The sequence below is a fragment of the Prionailurus viverrinus genome, chromosome A2, assembly GCF_022837055.1.
Source record: "Prionailurus viverrinus isolate Anna chromosome A2, UM_Priviv_1.0, whole genome shotgun sequence".
NCBI classification, from domain to species: domain Eukaryota; kingdom Metazoa; phylum Chordata; class Mammalia; order Carnivora; family Felidae; genus Prionailurus; species Prionailurus viverrinus.
In genome coordinates this window covers 132,876,575-132,902,535 of record NC_062562.1, presented here as the reverse complement: position 1 = coordinate 132,902,535, position 25,961 = coordinate 132,876,575, and the positions used below count along the sequence as shown (strand labels likewise).

At 38.6% G+C, this 25,961-nt stretch overlaps 2 long non-coding RNA genes across 3 annotated transcripts in view; both read right to left on the bottom strand.

Annotated features, from left to right (window-relative positions):
• Positions 1-1,176: 1,176 nt before the first annotated feature.
• Positions 1,177-12,925, bottom strand: LOC125160472 (uncharacterized). The gene is made up of 5 exons (XR_007150260.1): positions 12,850-12,925; positions 6,949-7,056; positions 6,671-6,735; positions 1,591-1,624; positions 1,177-1,399 (listed from the first exon to the last, which is right to left on the bottom strand). It is a non-coding gene; the product is annotated as an uncharacterized LOC125160472 (long non-coding RNA).
• A 4,058-nt stretch (positions 12,926-16,983) lies between these two features.
• LOC125160474 (uncharacterized) overlaps positions 16,984-25,961 on the bottom strand; it is a 47,960-nt gene continuing 38,982 nt past the window's right edge. For both annotated transcript variants that reach the window (XR_007150261.1, XR_007150262.1), the window contains exons 2-3: positions 20,941-21,120; positions 16,984-17,170 (exon numbers count right to left, since the gene is read on the bottom strand). This is a non-coding gene — a long non-coding RNA (uncharacterized LOC125160474). The remainder of the gene's footprint in view (positions 17,171-20,940; positions 21,121-25,961) is intronic.

Here is a 25,961-nt window from a genome sequence, read left to right as displayed (position 1 = left end):
AATAATAAAAAATAATAGAGGAAAATAATTTTCAAGAGTAAATATAAGAGGTGCAGGGAATATATTAGTAATAAAATTACACTGAAAAAAAAAATAGTCATTCTCTATGTCCATGATGTATTTGTCTTTACTGTATTAAATTTTAGTGACAGTTCTTTCTTCAGTACTTTTGTGAAATGCTCATGCTCCTGTGGTCTGAATTTATGTTTGAGTTTATTTCTTGTTGATAGTAAGTGATGCTTATAAGCATAAATAGGTCCTTGGCACTAGTCTTATTAATTAATGCATACAAAGGGTGCATCCGTTTTAATCTAATCATAATATTTAAACCACTAGTTCATGGGTATGGCTGTTTTCTATTCAAATGCCCTTCTTTATTAGTGATAAAATTCTCAGCGACATTCTTTTTGAATAACTTCATTCAAGGCATAAAATATGAAATAGTACAAAATATGGAAGTTTATAGTAAGATCCACTCTTTATATGAGATTGGTTTGTTTTAAGAAGGACTAAGTAAGGATGTGATAGTAACATTGAAGGAATAAAATACAAACTACAATGATTTTCTCAGCATGAAGTGAAATGGAAGTCTGGTATTTTTCTGGTAAATGTGACAAGTCAGAAATATCTATACATCTTGCCCTTTAAAGTATGTACCCAGGGGCACCTGAGTGGCTCAGCCAGTTAAGCATCCAACTTCAGCTCAGGTCATGATCTCATGGTTTGTGAGTTCGAGACCTGTGTCAGGCTCCGAGCTAACAGTTTGGAGCTGGAAGCCTGCCTTGAATTCTGTGTTTCCCTCTCTCTCTGTCCCTGCCCCACTCGCGCTCTGTCTCTCTCTCAAAAATAAATAAACATCAAAAAAAAAAAAAAAAAGAATCCAACAGCTGGGATGCCTTTTCAACTCCTAATGGATTTAATTAGTGGTAAAAGTTGAATTTTACAACATCGACAAAAATAAGGGCAGAGGAGTGGATGAAGAAGAGAAGAAAGTAACTTAATGAGGAGCAAAGAGAAGAAATAATTTCAAAAAATATGTCTTAATTTCTTCCTGACTTTTTAAGAGAGATAGAGTTTTATAAATCAGCTAAAACTATCTTGCTTAAACTTCCAAGAATTACTGTTGTGGACTGAATATCTGTGGCCGCTCACTCCAAAATTCATAGGTTGATATCTAACCCCCAGTGTGATAGGGTTTCGAAGTGGAGCCTTTGGGAGGTAATTCGGTCATGAGGTGGCGGCCATCATGAATGGAATTAGTGCCTTTGTAAGAGGCCAGAGAGCCAGCTCTTTCTACCACTTGAGGATACAAGAAGTTAGCTGTCTGCAACCCAGAAGAGGGCGCTCACTGGAACTCCACCACTCCGGTATCCTGATCTTGGACTTCCATCCTCCAGAACTGCAAGAAATAAATTTTGGTTGCTTATAAGTAAAAAAAAATAATAATAATAAAAAAATAAAGAAAATGTGTACCAAATATGGTTTTAGAATGTATTTGAAATTGTTCTTTTTACCTCACACTACTCACTGATTAAAGTATTATTCTAGAGACAATTTCACAAGAAATGTTTTCAAAATATAAATACTTACAGTTTAGACACTTGATTATTTTCTTGGGAACATTCTGCAATTCATATGAAAGGCAAAACTTCAGTGATACATTTTTTAAACATTTATAAAATTTAATTTATAAAATTAAATATATAAGTTACATTATATATCATTAATATATATTAATGCTTTATTCAAAAATATAAAAATATTAAAATGGTAATAATATTAAAATAAAGTATTTATTTATATATATTACATTTTCAAAGCAAATAGATCACTAATAAACCTAAAAGCCATTTTTTGATGTTTATTATTTTCACATCTTTATAGTGTTTGCTTTAATTTACCAGCTCCTCCTATGCGAAATGCTGGCTTCTATCACATTAGAACCCTTGTGGGTTTTTGTCACTGTTCATTGCCTTATTTATTTATTTATTTATTTATGTTAACCTACAGTGCAATATTGGTTTCAGGAGTAGAATTCAGTGATTCACCACTTACATAAACAACCAGTGCTCATCATAACAAGTGCCCTCCTTAGTACCCATCACTCATCTGGCCCATTCTCCTCCCCACTTCCTCCAACAACCCCTCAGTTTGTTCTCTATTTTTATGAGTGTCTTATTTTTTCCCTCTTTTTTTCCCCTTCTTCCCATATGTTCATCTGTTTTGTTTGTTAAATTCCACATGAGTGAAATCATATGGTATTTGTCTTTCTCAGACTGACTTACTTCATTTAGCATAATACACTCTAGCTCTATCCACGTCATTGCAAATGGCAAGATTTCATTTTTTGATGGCTAAGTAATATTCCATTGTATATCTATCTATCTATCTATCTATCTACATATACACATACTACATCTTTTTTATCAATTCATCAGTCAGTGAACGTTTGGGCCCTTTCCATAGTTTTGCTATTGTTGCTAATGCTGCTATAAATGGCAGGGTGCATGTACCCCTTCGAATCAGCATTTTTGTATCCTTTGGATAAATACCTAGCAGTACAATTGCTGGATTATAGGGTAGTTCTCTTTTTAACTTTTTCAGGAAGCTCCATACTGTTTTCCAGAGCAGCTGTACCAGTTTGCATTCCCACCAGCAGTGCAAGAGGGTTCCCTTTTCTCTGCATCCTCGCCAACACCTGTTATTTCCTGTGTTTTTAATTTAGCCATTCTGACAGGTGTGAGGTGGTGTACCATCATGGTTTTGGTTTGTATTTCCCTGATGATGAGTGATGTTGAGCATTTTTTTCATGTGTCTGTTAGCCACATGGATGTCTTCTTTGCTGCTTCCTCTTTTGTGAAACACAACATGCACGATTCAGCTCCTCTTTCTCTCTGACAGCTGTGCTCATTCTTGTCCCCAATTACCTTGGAAGCTTCTTTTCCTCTTCCTTCTCTGACCTGTTTATGTCCTAAGGGGTGCTCTTCCCTCTTTCTTTTCACACAACTCACTCCCCCTTAGTAATCTTATCACTCCTATCACAAGCCCTAAACTGTGGCTACCAACCCATCTTTTATGTAGAGTAGAGGATGGCAAACTTTTTCTGAAAGGGCCAAATAGTAGACAATTTAAGTCTGGCAGTCCATACAGTCTCTGTCACAACTACCCAACTCTGCTGTTGTAGCACAGACACAGCCATAATAAGACATGAACAAATGAGCATGGCTGTGTTCCAATAAAACCCGGGAATTTGAATTTCATGCAAATTTCACACGTGATGACATACGTTAGGGGCTGAATTGTGTTCCCCCCAAATTTTTATGTTGAAGTCCTAGCTCCTAGTACATCAGGATGTGGCTGAATGTGGAAATTGAGTCTTTAAAGAGGCAATTCAATGAAAATGAGGTCATTATGGTGAGCCCTGATGCATTACGACCGGTACCCTTATAAAAAGAGGAAATTGGGATAGAGAGATACAAAAGGAAGACCGTGAAGATTCAGGGAGAAGACAGCCATCTGCGAGGCCTCAGAACAAACCAACCCTCCATCACCTTGCAGACACCTCAGACTTCTAGTCTCCAGAGTGGTGAGAAAATAAATTTCTGTTATTTAAACTACCTAGACTGTGGTACTTTTTAATTGCAGCCCTGCAAGTTAATACAACATATTTTTCTTGTTTTGATTTTCTTCAACCATTTAAATATGGCAAAACTAGTGTTAGCTCATAGGATGTACAAAAACAGGTAATAGGCCACATAGGGCTTGCTGGGCCCAGTTTGCTAAGGCCTGATCTGGAGGTCTTTTTCAAGCTTCATTTTATAAAAGCGACCACTGCGTTACCTCTTCAGATTCCTCACACTCAACCTGTCTCAAGTAATTTGATCATAATTTGGCTAATACCTTCCCTGCCTTTGTGTTCTCTGCTTTGTTGAGTACAACTATCCTCTATTCAGTCACCCACACCGTAAACCTAGTAGTTATCCTAGATTCCTCCCTTTCCTTCATTTCCCACATCTTATAAAGGACCAATTCTCACTGATTTCACTTTGTAACATTTTCTCATCTATGTGACATCTTCTATCGCTTAATCTGTTGTAATACTGTGCAAATTTGTCCTGATCTTCAGTCTTACTGTCCACACTGCTGCCAGAGAGATTGTCTAAAATCTAAATCTAATTATATTGCTCCTCTGCTTAAACTCTTTTAAAGGTTCCCTGGTATCTAAAACCTGAGCTTCTGAACATGATATACACTGTATTCCATGAGGTCTTACTTCATCAAATTCAGTCTTTGATGGGTTCTGCTTTCAACAACAGTTCAAATGAAATACTTGCCATTTCCAGGAAGAGGCATAAGGTGACCTGCCTCTCTGCCTTTATTTGTGTTTTTCTTGCTGCAATACTTCCCCTTTCTCTCTTCACATGATGAACATTTGCTCCTTGATCACGGGAGCTAGTTTTCTTTTTCAGTTCTCACACAAGACTTAGCAAAAGGTAAGCTCTTCAAAAATATGTTAATGAATGGTGATCAGAAAAGCTGGGTAAGAGATGAATATATATGTATTCACTCATATATATATATTCGCTCATATATATACATATACACGTGTATATATATATATATGCATATATATATATATATATATATATATGACACTAACATGTCTGCATGTTTCTGTATACAAACAGAATTTTTCTGTGTATTTATGCACACAAAAATCTCTACTTTTTGGCTCAGCCAGCAGTGGTATAACAGGTGTGGCAACTGTTAAAGCCAAGTTGAAGGACAACTGGACTCCAAAGAGTCTGGATCCAGGATTCCATCAGTTCAGAGTGCATCCAGAAACATCAAGGAAAGAATCACTGTCCATTTCCTGCCTACTCCTTGAACTGCAGCTTTGTTAAGGCCATCTCCCCAAACCAGACATGCACTGTCCTCTGTTTCTAATTACTTAAGCCCTACATGTCCTCCATGGCTCCTTAGAGTTGTATTTCTTCAGGGATCCAAAAGCCTGCTGCCTCTGTTCCAGGATTTACTGACGATTCCCTTCTCTCCTGTAACATTTAATATCCCTCTACTTAGCAGTAACGTTTAAAATTCCCTTCTGGTTCTGAGGACCTTTTCCCTTTTCTCTGTAAAATCCTCTGCTAGTGGTCATCTCAGCACATAGCCCAGTTCCAAGCACCATGTGGGCAACTGAAGAACCAGGGTCCGAAAGAGTCCTTTGTTTGGATCTCTCTTACAGCACTGAGAATCTGCTCTGTACTGCACACATGACTTTTAATATTTTGGGGTGTCACTGAACTTTTTGAGAATCCAGAAGATAGTATCCTTCTTCTCAGAAAAAATACGAATGTGCACACACACACACACACACACCACTGACCCACACAATTTTACATTGAATTTTAAGGATTCATCAACCCCAACTTGCCAGGCTATACATTTCTTTGCCTACAGAAAACGTATTGTATTTTTCAATACTTTGCATGGTACCTAGGTGCTCAATAAATCTTGTCTGAGATAAACAGAACTGAACTCCAGCCTTTACCAGACTACATTTCCTATGTTTGTATTCCATGCAGTACTTAGCACAGTGTCTTGGCAATAATAGTAATTTAATAAATATTTGTTGAATCAAATTGAAATGTGCTTTCTTTGTATCTCAGAGAAACATCAATTACAGTGATATAGGTAGATGGGGCTAAATAAATATTTAGAATGACTCTTTCAACACTTAATCTTATTGTTTTAACATCCTACAGCCTGGAATCCACTAAAGTAAGTACATTAGTGTTAATAGATACACTTTTAATCTTTTTTTCATGAAGTGTTTAAATTTTGAAGTATTTAGGTGTAAAGCAACAAAGTAGGATTTATTCATCCTTTTATAAATGTCACTACATTCTATTTTGAGAATAATGTGAATAAGGACCAGGTCTGAGAATTCTAAAAAGAAGCATTTCTACTAGGGAAGGAAGAATATGAGGCACCTTTTTCTTCCACAATCAACCCAAATGTCTCACCACTTAAAACAGATTCTCTTCTGCTTGGGTAGCAATCCTGTTCTTAGCAGTTTTTGGAATAATGAACAACCCTCTTCATAATGACAGAAGTTTGAGCCTTAAAAATAAAATAAATAATTAAAAAGGAGAAGGGAGAGCTGACTGATTGGAACGACACCAAATTTTTATTTTCAATGGCATTTGTAGCTGCTAGAAGTGACACAATTTGTGTCAGTCTAGGAACTTGAGGTAACCAAACATAAATTGTAATTGACCAAATTAAAGTCAGAAGAATTGTAATTAGTTCATTAAATAAATGGTGTGGAGAATTTCCCAACTTAGTGGTGAGATACAAAACAACAGACCATCTATTCAATAGAAAATAAGATAAAAAGGGATAAAACAAGAACAAAAACCTAACTTTCTCTTCAAAGGAAGCAAAGAAAAGACAATAGAAGGAAACATTAAAAAAAGGAAGATTCAATTAGCAAGGAAAGAAAAAAGGAGAGAAATCCAAGTGGGATTCTCTGGGAGGGAAAAGAACGTGATGAGAGTTTAGATCATCATCTATAAATAGCCTCTTATTTTATAAATCCTTCATGTGATGCATAGATTATACGGTGAGCCTCCCTTGTCCTTAATATGTACAGTCTCCCGGCACATACCTTTTAAGGCAATCTGCAATAGTAAGCACAAAGAACTAGCTCTGGAAAATGACTTGGGCTTCTCTCTTTAAAAAAACAAGAAGAAAATTGATGAGGAGAGAATCTGGGAACATTGCACAAATTGTCAGGAGGGCACAGAAGGGATAAGTCTTAGTAGACTATGAAATAATTCAGAGGAATTGTATGCCCCTCTTCTTCTAACTTACCGGTGTGAGGGATAATGTTAATTACCATCCTATAATGAACCTTCCTCCAAATAACACAGGCAACCCCTTTACCTGTCATTCTTCACAGACGTGTCAGGTCTTGTGTTCTGTTGGTCTCTTCTCACCCCTTTGTTCTGACTTTCAATTCTGCAAGATGCTAGTGGTGGTCGTGGAAGGGGGCTGAGGATGGAAAAGCAGAGAGTATGAAAGGGCAGATATTTTGTAATTAATTTTTTAATGCTTTGTTGTGTTTTCAAGAACTCCCTTCCATGTTTCTAATCACTTGAATTGAAGGAGCAGTCTTTGTAATCCTATACCAAATTTAATACTCTTTTTCAGGTTTTTAGCAGGGCAAAGAATTGGCAAAGGTACCCATCATGATAGTTGGCACTTCTTTGAATATTCTTTATTACTGGCAATCATTATTTTTTAAAGAAGAAAAAAACCTTATTTTTAAAGAGGAAATAAAATATATCTTGAGACACCCCCTCCCACCCTGCTGACATAGGGATATGTTACACACACATCTGTGTTCCTAGCCTACTCTTCCCACCTGGCCGAGAGAACCAGAGTGGCTGAATTAAAAGCATTCATCTGTGGCTTGATGGGCATGGTCAGTGGATTTCCCCTCCCACCAGACAAATTTCAAGACACTTAAAAATCTATGCCATCGTTTTCTAGGAAGATAAATACATCTTCCCTCAGTCAATTATCCCGAGAATAACTCTCTCCTACACATTTCTTCTAGCCAAAAAGATAATGTAGAGTTTTGTTTTGGTATTTTTGTTACAAAAGAAAAGTGTTGTATCTTGAGAATTAAAAAGATATATAATTTATACTTCCCATTGACAATTTTTCACCATAAATCTCTTTGTACTCTCATTGAGTTTTTCAAAATGTCCATGGAAACAATGACTTAAGATGATGAGTGCCAATAAGAGAGGCTTCATTTCTCTAAGGACTATCATCCGTTCTAAGACTCACTTTTTAGATTCAATACCCCTCCTTTTGTTCTCTAAATCTCTCTCATTGGCTACAAAAAAGTGTTGTTTTGTACATTTCCATTTTGGGGATTTTTGTAATATTTCATATGATCTCGCTGGGGAACCTCATTCTGTATCATAATTTGAAATATTTTCTATCAACAGCTCTCAAACCTACACCTCCACCACAGCCCTCCCTCTTCACCTTTAATACTAGAGGACATATCCACCTGCTTATTCAACACGTTCCTATGGAAGGCTGTTTTTCCCCAGTAACTGAAACTAGACCAGCTCATTCTCCCAGATTCCATCTCTCACGATAATCACAATTGCCCTGGATATCATTTTTAACACCTTCCATTAATTCACAGCCTCCTTTCTTCCCTGCCTCACATAGTGTCATCCAATGATTCATCAAATCCTGTGAATTTCCCCTTTGATGTGTCTCATGAAGTCATCCCATCATTGCTATTATTACTGCCAGGTGGTATTACAGTGTCTTACCATCTCTTGCCTAGATTATTGTAAGGACATCCTAAATGATCTGATTTCAATGTCATCTGTATATACTTTCAGAGTTTTTACAAAAATATGATCATCTAAGTCCCTTCAATGAAGTTTCCTGCTATATCCTTTTTAAATTCCTTCTGAATCTGGCCTCTGCCTACCTATTCAGCCTCATCTCTTACCATTTATAGCACCACTTAACTATTCTGTGCATAGTTACATATCAAATAAAATGCCTGCAAATTTTAATAGCTCATATTAATAGCTACCAATTTTGCATTATATACATATGATAAAATTTCTAATCTTTACTATTACAAACAATGTTCCAAAGACCATCCTTGTGCATAAAGCTCTTCATATTTTCATGTAATTATCTCCAAGTCCACAGGGTAGTTACAAAGAGGACCATATGACACCTGAACATGCAAAGGGTTGCATGGGAGCAAAGAAACCCTGAGATTATTGAGTCTGGATCTTTTAACATGACTGAGAAATGTGCCTGCTTTTGGCTTTGGAGGGAGACATTATACTGGAGAGCAAGGATGCTTGTTCTTTGTTCTGGAGAAAGATACTATTGTCCAAGACTGTAAGCAAGCTTGCTCTTTGCTCCAGATGGAGACATTATCTCTAGACAAACATTCTTGAAATGATAGTTTGGAGCAAAAGGCAGTCAATGACTCATTTTTCAAGACAAGCAAAAATGTGAGAGACCCAGGGATAACTGTCTCCCTACAAAATTCATCCTTTGTTTCTAAACCATTTTAGCTTCTGGAAAATATTCCCATGGGTATGTGACTGCATCAGCCACTCTGATCTGACCAACAGAGGCTGGGGCCAAATTCTTTCAATTTGTCTCAGATAGAATTTAATTCAGGTCGATATCCATAGGACTTTAAGCAGCAGGATGAGGCTAACTTGCAGGATTGACATTAACCATAGCCCCCCAAATCCAACACCATACCAGCTGAATAAATCCCATGAAAGCATCATGATCTACCTTAGAAAGCCAGGTGGCTTTCTCAAGCCTCTATTTTGACTTTCTCACTAGATTGAAAGCATTAATTCAGGTATATGGCTACATCTAGATCAAAATCTGTCCTCTATAACAGCCCTGACCAGTGGTGTGATTAATCATTTCAGTTGATACCAGTGACAAATTTCATGCTGCTTTTTTAATTAGATGATGACTATTAAAGGTGTCTCCAGGGCACACACAATAATGTAGCATTAATCCCTCCAGAAGTTTCCCCAGGTAATCAAGGATGGCTAATTTTGAGAGATCTTTAAGTCATCTAAGGGCAAAATAATCTATTGGTGGTGTTTCTTTAAACATTTGAAGGTCTCATGACCACCCCTTAGGCACAAGTCACCATATTTTGGGGAGGGAGGCAAGGTAATGTCTGGTTTCAACACAGAGAGTATAGTCATAGAGGTGTGTGTGGTGCCCGTGGAAAAAACATGTTATCTCTAATTGTCAGTCTCCATCAGTAGTACTTACATCAATTGTGAGCCCAGTTTGACAGTAATCAAATATGGCCTCCCACTGGCTGGTAACCCTTACAATTCCTGGTTCTGTTTGAATTTTTTAATCTAGTTCTCAGGCAGTTCTTCTGACCCACCCTATTTGTCCACAGCACCAACCAGGTGTCACTTATCTGTCCCATGGAATGACTGACAGTTACAGCAATGGAGAAAGGCAAGTACCCCAAGGTGTTGATGGATGTTTTGTGTGCTTGGTAGCTGAGGTGGGACCATAATCTGTTCTTTTCCATAGTTTTTTAAGCTGGGTTCCAGGAAAGAGCAATCATATCTTGGTCAGGCCCATCTGACAGGGAATGGCAGATCTAGCAGTCAGTTTTTCAAAGTGTTTGCAACAACTTAGGAGAGCCACACAAGATATTTTACCCCATGAATAAAGTGGCAGGGGTGATTATGAAAGAAAGAATTTATTAATGCTCTTTTTCCCTCATACCTTTTGGTGTCTGAACTGTTCTTTCCCCAGAGAACAGGGATGCTGTTTTCCCTCAACTACCACAAAATCTGTGTATAGCTATATCCTCACCTTTTTTCTAACCATCTCCTACTCATACAGAAGGATCAGGTGAAAGAGAGACATGGGAATTTTGATAAAACTTATCAAAACCCTTATGCTCCCCACTTTGACAAATTGGCCATTGTAGGAGGAAACTTAAAGCACTGCACTTGACCAAGTAGTTATCATCCTTATGTTCTAAGCCCATGGTTATTCAATAAGATAAGCCAAGTGGCTGACCAAAATTAAGTTAGAATTCATTAGGTCCCCTTTTGGCTGGGCTGCCACCAAGAGGGTTACCAATCAGGCCATCCTGAGGTGGCTTTTAGGGACAAAAAAAAGTCATTATGCCTAGGAATATCTCCGAAATATGAACTTGCAAAATAGATCTATATAACCCCCCTTTTGTCCTGATCATTATGACAATTATCCAGGAAGTGGCCAAAGTACAATGAACATTTATGTAGATAGCCATATTCAGTGACCAAATTGTCCTTAAACTGTGTGGACCAGGATGAGATGGGGAGTTAAAGTCAGAGAGCTTTGAAGTCAATGTTTTATGAGGCCATTCTAAAAATCAATAATATCAGAGGATTGTGAATGGTCAAGTACATGGAAGATAACCAAAACCTTGCTATCACCCCTTATTCACTGGATTTTGTGATAAGAGCTGCATGACTGTCAAACTGCACATGAACTGAAAAGCTGAAAGCCTGACACCTATTAGTGGCCAGAGTTGACTGATTGGACTGGAAAGGCAACCTCATAATGTGAAAAGTGTCAATAGTGGTAAGGTGCCATGGATAACTCTAAGAGGGGGTCAAGGACCAGTTGTAGCCAGTCTGTCAAAAAGATTCCTACAATCTTCCAGACTATAGTTTTACAAGTAGCAGAACAAACATCTAGGCAACAGTCCAAGATTCATTCAATCTATAAGTAGGTTCATCCAGGGTAGTAAAGGCTAAAGCTATGAAAGTGACTTAAGCTCTGCCCACAGAGAGGAACAACCAGTCATTTTTGGCTCTGTATGGCCGGCACTAAGGTTGAGGAGCCAGAGCTGATCAACAGACACTGCTGGGTTTCTGATTATCTGAATCATCAATGAACTAGGCCCAGATACTTAGGGGAAACTCTGTGAATTCAGGGCACCACTCATGGCACATAGTCAGTAGCTTTATTTTAGGCTGTAGAGATGTCAGAAAGAGATGATAGGAAGAATTTTATGTTTCCCACTAGCATTTTTCCAGATGTGCTCTTACTGATCAGAAAAATCCCCCCAGGACTTTATGAACATTCATAGTACAAGCATGTGAAACATTAATACCAATTATACATTCAGCAAGGGAAGCCACAACAATATAGTACACTGAAATAACCCAAAGAGTCCAATCCACAAGTTCATTTTAACTTCCTTTCTCCACTGCAAACCTTTCCCAAACCCTGTCAGTTGAATTTGGGCATCCCTTTCCTCACCCTAGGATCATATAGGACAGTAACTTTCTGCCTGTACCTAACAGAGCTATAAAAATTTAGGTCCTTACCCTCTCCAAAGTTCTGCATGTTACTAGGATGAATAGGTATGGACTTCAGTCCCCCTTGGGAACAAGGAAACTTTAGCTTTTCTCCCTAATTATCTTTCTTTGTAAAGCAGCTAAGATCAGGCTAGTGAGGGAGGGAGGGAAAGGAAATGCAGGTGAGAGTACTCTTGGGCTATTAAGTAAGGAACACTTACCGTAGGTCTCCAGTGACACAGTGGTTTTTCATGGCTCAACCAAACAAAATTCCCATGTTAGTGGTTCACCAAAGGCCTTTATCAACCAGGTTTATCATCACTTACACACATACTTTAGCTTTGGAGACCCTCTGATTCGGTAGCCCTAGGCACACTGCTTTGAGATTGTTGCTTTCAGGTTTGTACACTTTGATTCACTTGGGATTGATTTGAGCAATAGTCATCTTTTTTTTTTTTAATTTTTTTATGTTTTTATTTTATTTTATTTTGAGAGAGAGAGCAAGAGAGACACAGTGCAAGTAGGGGAGGGGCACAGAGAGAGGGAGACACAGAATCCAAAGCAGACCCCAGGCTCTGAGCTGTCAGCACAGAGCCTGACGCGGGGCTCAAACCCACAAACTGCAAGATCATGACCTGAGGTGAAGTCGGACGTTTTACCGACTGAGCCACTCAGGCACCCCTGAGCAATAGTCATCCTTTTAAATGCAATCTATCTTAATCTGTATCATTTGCTATCCCATGGCCAAAATAGTATACCTTAGGTTCATACCCAGTTTCAGTAGAAAGGCTAGGGAGTATTCTGTGGTGTCAGGGCTGACTACAAAAATTTATCTAAAATTCTTTGGGTCAATTTTTCATTCTCCAGCAAGTAAACTCCTTTGGTATTGTTAGCCCAATGAGGGAAGTAAGAGTCCAAAGTCTAGTCAATATCTCACCTGTGGCTTCTCAAGGGAATTTATGTGTCCAGGAAATCTCCATGGGAGGGCCTAATTTCCCTTAGTGCAGCCATGACCCACTGCAAAATAAAACAAAAAACAAAACAAAACAAAACAAAACCTTGTGACCTTTTACTGTCATCTCTGAATGGAACTAAGTTAGTCATGCTAAACTATGGAGAGACTGAGCCATGAAACTGCCCAGTTGTTGCCATTTTTTCTTAACAAGCAGGAAGTGCCTGGCTTCTCATCCCTTCATCTCTTTAGTAAACCAGCCAATGTTCTATAATTTGCCTAGATCCTGCCCATACTATCCATGGATTATCCTTCTTTCAGCCAAGTGGAGTGGACATTCTTTAGTTATTATCTGAAATGGGTTGGAAATTCTATTTACTTAGGATGACTCATAGTATTAGTTGCTAGTTGTTTCAATGGGGTTGACCTAAGACTGACTGCGGTATTGTCAAGGAATCCTCCCCCTTCAACATAGGAGAAGAGTTAGCAACAATCAGGCCACCATTCATGTGTCTGTCTGTGAGACTACTTCCTGGCATTTGGCCTACAAACAACTCCCTAATACTTGCTCATTAAGAGGTAAGAAAACAGAGGACCATTTACTGCCAGGCTGGCCATACAATTTGGTTGCTATGTTTACTATAGGTAAAATTCCTAGGGGGTTCTCTCAAATACCACTAATTTCCCCATAAGGCCCTAACTTTTCCTCTTCCAGAAAGTGTATCTTTGTCAGTATCCCACCACCAAACTGTTGAGATCTGTGATGGGTCTGAGACTTTACTCTACTTGGGAGCTAATGTGTTAGCCTGCCACAATTTTATGGGTGCTCGTCATAGATGTGAGACTCCTTTTTCCAACCCAAATAACTTCATTACTCATAGCACAGCAACCAGCATGGAAGTCAACATATATTGTGTTGAGGAACTGAGACCAAGCTCTCCCAGAGCAAATAAAGAGGGTTAGATGATAACTGCATATGCAGTAGGTTGTGCTCTAGGAGATGAACTCTGAACCTGGGAACCCAAATCTTTTATAATGGGCAGTAGGCACACCTGAATATGCCTTGGAGGGAGACATTATCTTTATTATACTGGACAGTAAGCAAATCTGCCTCTTCCTCTGGAGAGAAATGACATTTCTATCTTACAAGCCTGTTTCTATACAAACATCCTTAAAAAATCAGTCTTAGAACAAAAGGCTTTGCTCCCAAGACAGAGAGAAACATGAAAGACCCATGGAGATTTTCTCTTACCACTTTTCATTCTATACATTCCACCATAGTTCAGGAACAGGGCACCTAATTCCAGGACTCAGAATGCTTCAATCTATCTCATCTCACCATAGTTAATATATCACCTGGATCATAAACATTTCCTTTCAGGACTCCTGTTCTCTTGGGCCATATGCCGGTTTAAAGATCAAGGCATTCAAAGCAAAGTTATTTTTCACAACATGAATCTTTATTCACTTTTCTAGTTTCCTACTTATTTTCACTCTACCTCTTACCCTCTTCATGGAAAATGTTTCTTATTTGATGGATTATATTCATAAAATTAAAGTACTTTTTAAATAAATAAAATAGATTTTATTTTATTAAATATTATACTCAGTATGTTTAGAACATGACTAGCAAAAACACCTGCCCTATACTGGACAGCGACTTAAAAACCTAGAAAAATATGGGCTGTACTTAAATTAAATAAAGATGGAGACAATATTGTTAAGGTTATGAGAAATGAAGATTTACACTGTGCATAGGATTTAGTATTGTGATTTCCCCTCAAATATGAGAACTGCATTATAGGGTGAAGTTGAACAGTGAGCAATCTGCCTCACATTTCATTTAGCTGATTAAGTTTTATAGAGGAGATAAAATTTCAATTCAATAACTCTAAGATATGTTGTTTCAGCCCTTACCTTAATAGCTTTAGTCAGGTTCCATGTAAGATGCTTACACAAAAACATAATGGAAAACCAGGGTTTTGGTATAAGATCAAAGTAAATGTCAGGATATCTATAGCAGAATGCACTAATGGTTCAAATTAATTCATTCCAATGGGATGCACTTAAACTACATCTCGCTCAGTCATAGGAAAACATTAGAAGTATGGAATATATGCATATATCCAGCAATGCATGGTGAAAAAAAATATTCTTTATAAAATGAATTAAGGGCAAGTTTCTCTTCACCATTCTAAAAGTATACTGTATTGTAATTTAGAGAATTAAAAAAAAAAATTCTAACTAGTTAATATCAACCACTTGTCTTTTGTCAAATCACTCATGAGTAGGATGCCCATTTACAGAATAACAAAGCTCTAGAATAATCTTTTTGCAGTTGTCTTTTTAATGAAGTATTACCATTTTTGAGATGGATATATGACTTTAGGAATACAGACTATTTCTTTAACGATGAGAAATCTCAGCATTTACTGACAGTGAGAGGGAAGGAATTACATTTTATACTATAAAAGTTGCTTTCTTTTCTAGAATGCATGTGATATGAAAGGTGAGGCCTATGACACGTCCTTTAAAGACACAGGACAGAAAGTCATGTCATTTCCCTCCAATTTTAATTGTTCTAGTCAGCAACAATTTTCCAGCTCCCTGTCAAGGAAGGGAAAAATGGTAAATGAAGTCCTTATGATACAAACCTGTCCCAAGACCAGAATTCTCTTGCCTTCATATGGAAACCACTGGATCATCACAGGGTTCACCTGAGTCCCATGGAAAAAACTATTTAAACTCATGTCTGGATTGCACAGGTGATCCCATCTGTCAGTCTTGTGAGACCCTTTCTGCTCTCTCTGTCCTTAATTGTTCTTTATTTTCTCTTCTGGCAAGAAAGCAGTAGTCAAGGCAAGCTGGGAACCAGAGTGTTATCAACTTGTTTGTGATGCTTTATTACCTGGCTTTGTGCAAATCTCTAATAACAAGGAAAGGTGGTATTGGCCTGTTAATAATTAATAGCACCCAGTGCAAATGAAGTACTTCTGTCATAGGGCTTCATCAGTAAGGTCACGGTACAATAGGGGTTGTGGGTTCTGTAAGCATGAGTGGTATTTGCATATGTCAGAACAGACCGTGCATGCTAACAGTACAAACACTTCACATCTGCTTCTGTTTACTCCCATGCTAACACCCCAAAGTACAGGAGTCCCGTGTTAATTGCTCAGTTACATACTGACTGTTGATGTGTTCTCCACAGAGCTTTTCATAAGTGCACTGTTGCAAATAAACTGCTAATGACTTTGCTTATTCCAGCCAACCTTTTAAGGAAATCTACAACATACATGCAGATTAATGATTCCTCTATTTAGCAGTGTGTCTTGTGACTAGGTTTGCATAGAGGCAGTATCAATTAAGTAGCAATTATCTGCAAAGTGGAAAAAAAGAGGGAAGATATAAATAAGTAATGAGCGTGATGCTAAAATCTCTGAGAACAACTAGAGTTGAACTCTGAGGCAAGGGCACCGACTAGTGAACATTTCCCCCATATTTTCTTATACCTGAAACCCATGGAGCCCCCATGGAAACCAGAATAACAGACACTTAAGTTCTTAGGAATTTTTTATATTTGATTTTCAAGGTGATCACTATATTGAAACAGCAAAGAAACAAGGAAAAGCAAGGCTGAACTTAAACACTATTAACAAGACAGTTTATAAAGAAAAGAAAAGAAAAAAGAGAAAAGAAAAAAGAGAAGAGAAGAGAAAAGAAAAGGAAAAAAAGGAGAGGAAAGGAAAGGAAAGGAAAAGAAAGGAAAAGAGGAAAAGAAAGGAAAAGAAAGGAAAAATTGGCCCTATAAATGTCTATTCTATGAAAGGACGTGGCAAAAACATAACAGATTTTCTATGTATTTTATCAACAGAGGTAAGCACAGAGTCCTAATTTATCCTTCTATTCTTGTCAAACAATGGCCTTTATCAGTATCTCATAAGACTTATCTGGAAAATTCCACATTATCTGGTTATAAATGAAAAGACCAAGCTGGGTTCTGAAGATAGCAAAACACCCAAATTGGTAGAGTTAGTAACAAATTTTACAGAATCTACTTTTGTTTACTAATGTTGGTTTATAGCAAACAAATAGGTTCTTCCAGGTCAGGCTTCTCTCAGGAGATAGAGAGGCAGAGGACAGGGCCATTTGGCTATGGTCCTTGTTAACCAAGACAGTTTTGACCTCAACAGCAGTGGACTGAGCAGGATGTGAATTGGAGCAGAGAGTCAAATGTTTCAAGGTTTCTCCAGAAGATCTAGAGCCCAACAGTTCCTTTGATAGCTTTTCTTCTCAGGGCTGACTATCACTGACAAAAAAAGAAGAAAAAATTTAACCTATCGTAATCATATTTTCCAAATCCTAAACGAGGACAAATGGTTTGACAAATATATATGGGTAAAGACCATTAGAAATGTGAACTGCAATGACTAGCATACAGTTAGAGTCTGAGACAAAAAGACTCAATAAAACAGAAGTTTACACAACAACAAAGTATATTTTGCTGCAATATTCCAATCCTAAGTGAAGCTCCTGGCTTCTGGGCTGCTCTGCTCCATCTGGTAAGCCAGGAATTATGGAGGCCACTGAGGTACACCACCCAGATTTTATTAAAGAAAATCTGCTGTAAGACTAGCTGCTGTAGCTTCAGATCTGTACAGATATTCATGTTGAGGCCACACTAATGCCCAGGCTACTCCTAGCTAATGAATAAGCATGGCAGGGGCACCGGAGGCAGGCCATTTCTGTCCAAAGCAAGAATCCTCTGGTGGGCGATTTTGGTCAGGGACTCCACATTGCCTTGACTGAGACTTCTCAGAGATGCTCTGCAATCTGGAGCACACCCCACTCCCGCCTCCTTCCTCTCTGCTCTCCATCCAGAGGTGTCAGACCTGACTGTAGCCCAAAGGCTCTCCCCATATCTCCTTCTCTCTCTCTCCTTTGCCTTTCAAAAATTTTCCCTTTAGTATTTGCTGTAGGTTCAGGCTCATTTAGGTGCAGTGTTTTCTTGTAACTAAAAAGTCTTGGGGCACCTGGGTGGCTCACTCTGTTAAGTGGCCTACTCTTGATTTTAGCTCAGGCACCATCTCACGGCTGGTGAGTTCGAGCCCTGCATCCGGCTCTGTGCTGACAGCAAGGAGCCTGTTTGAGATTCTACCTCTCTCTCTGCCCCTCCCTGGTTTGTTCTCTCTCTGTCTCTCTCAAAATAAATAAACTAATTAAAAAAAAAAAAAAAAAAGGAAAGGAAAGAAAGTCTTTGAACAACTGGAGGTACCCATTCCCCTATCTGTAATTCTTTGGGTCAAATGCGATTCTGAATTCAGAATAGGGTGCATTCTACCTTATATCATATACCAACCCCATTTGGGGCACTCCACAGTGACCATACAGTAAAATCCAAACATGCATGCAAAGTAGGATAAATAGAGGCTATACATGATCTAACATAAACATATACACGACTGCACAAATTTTTGCCAAAAATACATAGAGATAATGCTAGGAATTATCTCTAAATATATTACAAAACAAACAACAAAATAATTAAGGAAATAAAGCAAAGGTTTTTGGTTTTCAGAGCTTTATAGATTTCAGGATTGTAAACTATTTATTTTTTATACTATTACTACTAGTTTCCCCCTCATCACATTAATCATCCATTATATCCTAAGCTAATTATTCTCAAGCTTCAATATCAAAAAGGATCTCCTGGGGGCAGTTTTCAACTCTCAAATTTTTATTCAGTATGTCTACTGTAAGGCCTAGAATCTGCATTTGAACAAGCTGGTTAACCCCATCTTCACTTGTGATCCTGATACAGAACGTTCTGAGATTCAAACTTTGAAAATATTGTTCTAGACTTTGAGTTCACTTTTCACTATGATAAACTACCAATATCACTAGTTCCAGGGTTAATCTCATGAATTTTGAAGTTTGTTGCTTTTTTGAACATAGAACCAGCAAGCTAGCTTATTGTTCTTCCTCTTTGACTCTATCTACATTTGCAGCTAAGTCATACAGCATTTACTTCCTCGTGTGGTATTAACTTCATCAATAATTCTTCAGGGCTATTTATCTCGGAACGACAGAAGTTAGTACTTTGTGTGTGTGTGTGTGGAACTGAAATAGAGCTGAATAATTTCTACTTATCTTTGAATATCTGTCTCACCAGAGTATCAGCTTGAGCATATAGAGTTGTTCAAGGAGTCCCCTGTTCCCATGATAGTTGGAGTTATAGGTAGAAAAACTATAGACACCTCTGGTAGGTAAGTGAATCCACAATAGGAATAGCAGGACAACTGACATGAAAAATGTTTGTAAGTGTACTCTCACTCAGTACTACTTTTAGCTTGGTTCTCTTGCAGGAACAATTTTCTTTTGACCTAGTAAAGCAAGTAATATTTCTAAAGTTTCCTTTCCCTTTCCAAAGATATTCTTATTTCTGTTTTAAATTGAGTGCTTCCCAAAATTGAAGACTAATCAAAGACTGTAATGGGATATGTTAGAAGGAAAAAAACAAGGTCTGTAAAAGGGTCCAAGTATTTACTTGAGTAATATGTTTACTGCAAACAAATGTTTGCTCACTCCTGAGTAGGAATTTAAAGTCCTCTGCTGAAATAGCTTGCATGGCCATTGATACTAATATTAATAAGGGGAACACAAGAAAACCTAAATCTGAAAGCATTCTTTAGAATTACATGAATACCATTACTTCCATAGGTTTCATGATTATCAAACTGGGGAATATGACATTTTGCTAGAATTTAACCGGAATTAGAGGTTAAATGTGGTGTATATCCCCAGTGAAACAATTTAAAGAAAATGTTACAAAAAAATGAAAACTTTTTATGCTAAAATAAGCAGAGACATTATGGTATAGAATACAAAGTTTGTGTGCTTTAATTAGTAAAACACACATCCCTTTAGAAATACCATAAATAAAAACGCCTCTTTAGACTAAGACCTCATAACATACAGAGGTCTGTCTTCTTTCTCAGTGATTCAGGGTAAGTTGGTGGGAAAGTTTAGGAAACACTACGGTTGATTGTGACATGTGGGGTTAGGTATTTCCTGCAAGGAGTGTAAACGTGCCTACTTTATTATTCTAGTGCCTGCTCTTGAATTCTCCATCTCAACTTGCAATATATGGAGTTGAAAGCTGTATGAAAATCGTGTGTTTTAGTTGTGCTACCAAGGATATGCAACAGGATGTTAAAATTGAACTATTTCTGACTCTGTTTTGGCTAAAGCCCCAAGACAATATTTGCCATATTCTAAAGTTAGACCACCTATGAAGGACTTGCAAAGAAATAGAGGAAATAGAGAAGGAACCCACAAGGCCCTTTTCCCCCTTCAGGTAACAACCTATAGCAGGCCAACTTGAGGTGAGGAGAAGCTCTGACTCAGATGAAGTTTGATTTTACACGGACTAGACATTTTAATTGCTGAAACGAGACTTTCCTTTTGTGACAAGAGGTGATCGGAGGACCTTTTATTACCTAAGAGTGACCAAAAAGTCATAGGATTTCCTCTCAATTTCATCTGAGTAGTAGAGCAAATAAACCTACAGAGTGGGTCTGAATGGGCATTGGAAGGAAAATAACGGTGTTTTTTTTTTTTTTTTGGTTTTTTTTTTTTTACTATATGCCTGTGTGCCTGTGACTGGGACATGAATCAGGAAGACAGAAGCAGTATAAGGAAACATTTAGAAATTTCTACTGATTCTTTTCTTTTGTGTTTGTTTGCTTTAAGGGGCTATTATGCTTATTTTTATGAACTCTAATTTTTTTTTAATTTTTTTTCAACGTTTTTATTTTTATTTTTGGGACAGAGAGAGACAGAGCATGAACGGGGGAGGGGCAGAGAGAGAGGGAGACACAGAATCGGAAACAGGCTCCAGGCTCTGAGCCATCAGCCCAGAGCCCGACGCGGGGCTTGAACTCACAGACCGCGAGATCATGACCTGGCTGAAGTCGGACGCTTAACCAACTGCTCCACCCAGGCGCCCCTGAACTCTAATTTTTTTTTTAACAAAATCAGGACTTTTCCTTTCCACTTTACAACACATTCTCTGCTTACCTCTGCTATATGTCCTGAGCTCATTCTCCATTCAATTCTGTTGTCAGTGTTCACTTTATCCATATTTTGCTTGCTTTAAAATATTATAGTGATATTGTGTATCATATTCTCTAGGCTCTATATTTTCCCAATTTCCAGGTTTTATGGGAACTGTCTTCTGATTTCCAGAAATACCTGACGCTGAAAACAGAAGAGGAAATTACATTGTAAAGAACAGAAAAATAAATAAATACTGGTTATAACTTCCCCCCCAAAGTGTTTATCACTTGGCCTACAAATTCCTGACCTGCTTACCAATTTATCTAATCAGGAGAAATAGACTGGCATCCAGGATATATAAATCAATCCAGTCCTATTATTATGAGAACACTGGCTTCAAAATCATAGGACAAAATCATAGGACAAAGTGAGTAAAGAAAGAATTCATTTTACCATCAAGGGAAATATTTTTTAAGGAAGTCTTAATTATATGAGAATTATCTTACTCTCTAAAACCAGACACAGAGATTCATACTGAGATACTTGTTAAAGGTTAAATCTCAAATACTGAGTGGTGTTAAAAAATGGATCTTGAAAAGGTGCTAATAATAGGTGCAGATATTTATTGAGCACCTTTTAACTGTTAGGCACTGTGCTGGGTTCTGGCCACATACTGATAATGAATGGATGCTTCCTGATCTCTGGATGCTCAAAGGGTAGAAAATAAAACATATATAAGTAAATTAGTACTTAGAATTATACATACAATAAGAGGATATATAAAAGATAAACTGAGAGATGACCACGGGAAAGAGGGTTATCTCTGTTAGAAAGTCAGGCGGGGAGGCGCTTCTGGTCAAAGGTCAAGTCAGCACTGGCTTTTGAAGAATAGCCCAGGAGACGATGGGCACCTCAAATAGAAAAAGCAGAAAGCACAGAAGCTCACATGCAAAGCAGCGTGGCGTGTTCAGGAATCCCACTAGCAGGATCAAGTAAGTGGAACATTAAATGCACATAGACAGGAGTAATTAGGGCCAGTAAAGGAGGCAAAGGTGGTAGAAAAGGGCAAGTTATAAAAGGACTCTGCTAAGGAACTTCATCTTGAGGGCAGTAGGAAGTCAGTAGAAGATTTTATATGAGTGAGAGATGAATTGGTCAGTGATTTAAAAGAATTCGTGTAGGGGCGCCTGGGTGGCTCAGTTGGTTAAGTGTCTGACTTCGGCTCAGATCATGATCTCATGGTTCGTGGGTTAAAGCCCCGTGTCAGGTTCTGTGCTGACAGCTCAGAGCCTGGAGCCTGCTTCAGATTCTGTGTCTCCCTCTCTCTCTGCCCCTCCCCTGCCCCTCCCCTGCTCTGTCTCTCAAAAATAAATAAATGTTGAAAAAAGTAAAAAATAAATAAATAAAAGAATTCATGTAGCTAAAAGTAAGACCTGAAATAGAGGGAAGGGGAACCTACAAATAAAAAGAAACTATATTCCTAGTGGCTGAAGAAGTAGAAAGAGGAGAGGAAGAACAAGAGAGATTTTAAAAGAAGAACACTTAGGGAGAGGGGTGGGGGTGGGGGACGAAAGGAAAGAGAGAGAGAAAAGGAGAGAGAGCTGCAAACAAGAGGAAGATGAGAAAATGTAATGCAATTAAAGAAATAGTTTGCTTGAAATTTTTGAGTCTAGGTGTATTAGGCAAAATAATGCCTCCCTTACCTGCCTTCAGAAGTTCCATTCTAATCCCTGGAATTTATAAATATGTAACCTTACTTGGTGGAAGGGACTTTGATGTAATTAAGTTGAGGATTTTCAAATGGGAAGATTATTCTGGATTAGCCAGGTGGGCCCTCTGTAATCATAGCAGCACAGTCACTTGAAATTTTTCCTCTGATAATTCTAACATCTAAGTCTGGTTCTGTTGACTTACTTAAAAATTTTTAAATTTATTTTTATTTTAAAGAGAGAGAGGTTCAAGCAGGGGAGAGGGGCAGAGGGAGACAGAGAAGAGAGAGAGAGAGAGAGAGAGAGAGAGAGAGAGAGATCTCAAGTGGGCTCTACACCTAGCATGGAGCCTGACACGGGGCTCGATCCCACGAGTGTGGGACCATGACCTGAGCCAAAATTGAGTTAGACGTTTAGCCCACTGAGCCATCCAGGTGCTCCTGGTTCTGTTGATTTCTTTATGTCTTGGAAATGTTTTATATTTTCTTGCTTTTGGGGCCTCACTTCTTAAAACTGAATTCCTATAAATGAACAGTAGGAACCAAGGTCAATAATCTTTATGTTCAGAGATTGTTCATCTCTCCTTTCATCAGGCCGTTGATGTGGGTCTGACTCAAGGTGGTCAGTAGTTTACTTAGAATTTGTTGAACAGGCTTCAAATTATTCCAGTAGTAGACACCTACGCCCCGTGTTTAGTATAAGGACCGTGATTGCCAAAAAGTTTTTCTGTGTTCCTGCTCTTCAGACCACTTTCAGGAGCCCCTGCACACCCGTGTCACATATTTCTCTCCTTGCTCGTGCCCTCCAAAGGCAGAGGTTGTTGTTGCTTGTCACTCAGGCACAAATGTACGGCTCTATGGAGGAAGAGGTGTTCTACCTGTCCTCCATCCTCAGTGTTCTAAGGGGCTTGCACCGGAGCCTGCTGGGTGGGGCTTTTGCAGTGTTCTAGTTCGTCTACTTTCAGTGGCAGACAGCTTCCTCCATCTTAGTCACTTCAGGTGGCTAAACAGAATACTATAGGGTGGGTGGCTAATAGATGACAAATATTTATTTCTTACAGTTCTGGAGGCTGGAAGCCCAAGATCCAGGTGCTGGCAGATTCAGTGTCTGGTCAGGAATTGCTTCCTGTTTCACAGATGGCTGTCTTTTCACTATGTCCTCACCTCGGGGTCTGGGTGAAGAAGCGCTCTGAGGTCTCTTTATATGGGTGCTCATTCCATTCATGAGCACTCTACCCTCATGATCTAATCACTCCCAAAGGCCCCACCTCCAAATTCTCTCACACAGGGGATTAGGACTTTAACATAGGAATTAATCTATAGCTCCCTCCACACAGCATAGAGTCTAGAGAGCATGCAGATTTCCTTCTTTTGTTTTTTTAATGTCTATTTATTTTTGAGAGAGAGAGAGAGAGAGAGAGAGCAGGGGCGGGGCTGAGAGAGAGGGAGACACAGAATCTGAAGCAGGCTCCAGGCTCTGAGCTGTCAGCACAGAGCCGGACGCAGAGTTCGAACTCACAAGCCGTGAGATCCTGACCTGAGCCGAAGTCAGATAATTTAACTGAGCCACCTTGTGCCCCTCCTTCTTATCTATGACAGCCTAACTGTCTTCTATGAGTGGGGTAGTTAGCAAGCATAAATTTCCTGCCCCTCCCCAGCAGCCTTAGACATACTTTCGTATCAGTGCAGGATCCTGGGCATACATTTATTTCCTGAGTCCCTCCCAGCAAAAGATGGTTTTTCCTAGGATCAGTGGAGGATGGATGGAGAGGAGTCAGATTCTCTAACTTCTTCACACTCAGGGGCAGCTGAATTTTTCTTGCAACAGGGAGTTAAGAGATTTTCCTGCCCCTGGGTAGCAGTAACCCCTGGGTTTTTAAGTACATTTGACTCTTGAGCAATGTAGGGGTTAGGGGCACTGACCCCCATACAGCCAAAAATCCACATATAACTTTTGACTCCCCCCAAAATTAACTACTGATAGCCTACTGTTGACCAGAATCCTTATTGATAATATAAACAGTTCATTAACACACATTTGGTATGCTATATATATTATATACTATATTCTTACAACAAAGTAAGCTAGAGAAAAGGTTATTTAAAAATCATAAGAGAAAATATATTTACAATACTTTACATATACTTTTTGAAAAAAAATCCACATATAAGTGGACCCATAGATTTCAAACCCATGGTTGTTCAAGGGTCACCTGTATTGTATACCACTTTGGCCTACATTCCACTGGTCTGAACCCAGTCAGTCAATCACATCTAGCTCTAAAAGGGAGAGCTGGGAAATGTAGTTTCATGTGTACACAGGAGGAAAATGAAAAGGTGTGTAAAACACATAGCATTGTCTCAGCCTTACCATGATAATGGGAAAGGGACTAAATTGAGGACTCCCTGCAGTTTTCAATCTACTTAGCTTTGTAACCATGACTCTGGATAATCTGGCATCTGTCTACATCTCCAGGCTTTATTTTCTCCCACATCCCACACATATCCTGTGGTGCAGGATAACTGTTTTCACTTATCTAAAAGACTGTGCTCTCTTGAGCTATGTCTTTGCATATGCTCCTCCCCCTTTCTTCACTGAGTTTCCCTTTCTACATCATAACTTCAGGGAATACTCTCCAGCCTTTCTTCTGTGACCCTATAAATCTCCACATTTTTCTATTCCAGCAGTTACCACGCTGTAGTATAATTGATTATAAGTTCTTTGAAGATAGGACAGGAAAATGCAGAGACACGAGGATGGGTAGCTGATTTCATTTGCATTCAGGATGCTGTAGGTCTAACGGTCTGAAAGCAATCTGTATACCCAACCCTGACTACAGTATTGACTCAACTCCTTTCTTTCTGCTATTCTCATTCTCCTGCTTTTGTATACACCACTACTCACCAAGTGATGTTTACTATAACTCATATTCTTTTTTTCATAACTCACACTCTTTATAAAGAAATATTTTAATAATATATTAAAGGAGAACAAAATATACCACCCCAAAACATGCCTCTTTGGCACAAGGATTATTTTGAGCTGGTTATTTTTTAAAACGGCAGACACTAGAGAAGCTTAGAAAACCAACCAGAGGTTACCCTTTTGTCAGAGACATTTACATTGATAAGGGAAACATCCATTTGTATGGATCTCTCTCTCTCTGTACCAGGAAGAAAAGCATGACCAAACCTTTAGAAACTTCTCAACTGAGAAGGCAAGAACTGAAATCTCCATAACTTTATCCTTGTTTACTGTGCCTTTCCTGATAACTTCTCATGATTGGCCTTCCTCTCTCTCGCCACCGCCCCCCCCCCCAACATCTTTTGTTCT